Source organism: Limulus polyphemus, unplaced genomic scaffold (assembly GCF_000517525.1).
Source record: "Limulus polyphemus unplaced genomic scaffold, Limulus_polyphemus-2.1.2 Scaffold100, whole genome shotgun sequence".
Lineage (NCBI taxonomy): Eukaryota > Metazoa > Arthropoda > Merostomata > Xiphosura > Limulidae > Limulus > Limulus polyphemus.
The window spans coordinates 774,862-777,143 of NW_013665710.1; the positions used below are offsets into that span (position 1 = coordinate 774,862).

General features: G+C 31.9%; 1 protein-coding gene across 1 annotated transcript in view; it reads left to right on the top strand.

Annotated features, from left to right (window-relative positions):
* The window catches only part of LOC111088657 (micronuclear linker histone polyprotein-like), a 69,806-nt gene that overhangs the window by 1,611 nt on the left and 65,913 nt on the right, over positions 1-2,282 (top strand). The gene's annotated exons all lie outside the window — the stretch shown is intronic.

Genomic DNA, 2,282 nt, shown 5'->3' on the forward strand with positions numbered 1-2,282 from the left:
AACGGAAGGAAAAAGTATACTATTGTCTATGTACTATTTAATAATTCAGTAGGTACTAATTAATAGTACTATAGTATAATGTATACTTTTCCCTCCGTTTTATTTTCATTGAATCGATTCGTAGATTTACTTGTGAATGTACAAATAGTAGTAATATCTATAAACTAGGTATGAAATATATACATCACACGTACAATTTAGCTTAAATTTCAAACAATTTAACTTAAATTGCAAAGTTACACTTGGCGCCTCATAGAACTCTAGTTGCAAAACTCAATCATCAGTGGCATACGTGAAGAACTGGATGAAATTTGATTATTTTATAGCTACGTGAGATCCATTAGTTTTGTAAGAAAATTGTGAAATAAACAAACAAATCTGAGAACTAGAGACCTTTGAAACTAGCATATGCGTAGTATGTTTATTCTAAAGCACTAAACATGATGGTAACAGAAAAAAATGCCCTCTTTGTACAAGAAAACGTACTCTATAAAGTATAAGGTACAACATGTTCAACAAACTACTTTCATGGGTGTTATTTTACACGACTCAAAATCATTGTGAGGCATTGTGTCTGTTACGGGACGAATCTCGATGTCTAGGCCTCAGAAGGGTAGGAGCTCCTTTACATCACTTGTACCATGACGGAAAAATCAACTCTTTCTCCCCACGTCTTTACCTTATAGCATAAAAATAATATATATAACTGCCTTATTTTAATCAACTTAATTGAATACAACAACAATTGATATGGTTTGTACGCCTCTTACAAGATGGCGAAGTATAATTACACTCTTCTAATTATTTAAATATTCTAAGGGACTAGATAAAGAATATGATGCTTAAAAATGTAATAGGCCTAATACTAATGTCTTATGACAAGTATAATTGTAACGTAATTGAATAATATAAAATGGTGGAGGGTCGAAACACTCAAAAATCATTTATTAAATGATGTTGAACGATGATATTCACTTCATTCATCCTGTTGGTTCTGCTGTTTCATTTAATTTCTCGAGTAGTTCATGATTTCTAGTAAGTTGACAGTATTTACATGTTATGTTTAATAATAGGATAGAAATTTAAAATTGAAGTAAATTGGAACAAGCGCCTTTACTATAACATTACAAAACATGAACCTAAAATTAAAAACGAGAGTAGTAAGTTGAGTAATGAGCATTTGGGAAGCGCATATCCATAAAAATGCAACAAGGACGTCGGGAGAAATATACTTTCGAACTGTTTAAGACGCAATAAACTACTTATTAAGATATCATAATATATGATATGGAAGAACTTCATTTCTTATTGTATAAAGGTTTGGGGTACCCTGTCCCAGTGTTGATTTAAGGGAGGTTTCCGCCTTCCTTCACTACACTGTATAGTTTGTTTATGTACTTCAGCAGGTTTAAGCGCGTTCACACATACACAGACTACGTATTGTTAAATACGAATGAATTTCTTTCGCACGAGTTTAGGCCTACCTTAGCAAGACTGCGCGAGTTAACGTTAACAATAAGATATCTAAGCAAGGATTTATATGTCTCTTGTCACCACTTTCGTGGATACTAACGCAAGAGATCAATTACCTTAGGGCGGCCAGTATATATATATATTTCAGCAAATTGGAAAGCTAAAATCTACACGAAAACCATGGATGCACTCAATATGCACACGAAGTTACGATCTCAAATCTGGATTCTAACAGTTTCTTCAAAAAATAATCTCCGTCATTTGAAAACCACACATTTAACGCTTTTCCGAGAACAATGTTACGATATCTGTTCTACCTATTTGTACTGATATATTTTTAACACTAGGCATTATGATGACGTTTGTATGCATTCATCTTAAGAAAAATGTGCCCTACATTATAAAATCTTCAACTGTAGAAAATCTGTTATACTTTCGAATATTTTCAAAACAGAGTCAGTTGTATCAACTAGTAATGATTTTCAATAATAAAACTTATTATTTTAAACATAGAAAGTCTGTTGTATTAATTAATATTTTAAACGTGTTACATCAGGTAGTTTATTCAACAATAGTCTGCCTTGCCAACTAATACTTTCAATAATATAAAGCCTATTGTATCTATCATTTTCAGCAGTATAAAACTTATTCTATCAACTAACGTTTTAAGCATATCCGATGACGAGGAACCCACTTTGAGACTAATAATGCTTGGAGACGGCTTGAATGGGTAATGAATAAAAAATAATATAAGTTTAACATAACAGCAAATGTACAATGTTTCGACAAGATTTTGTCATCATCAGGTA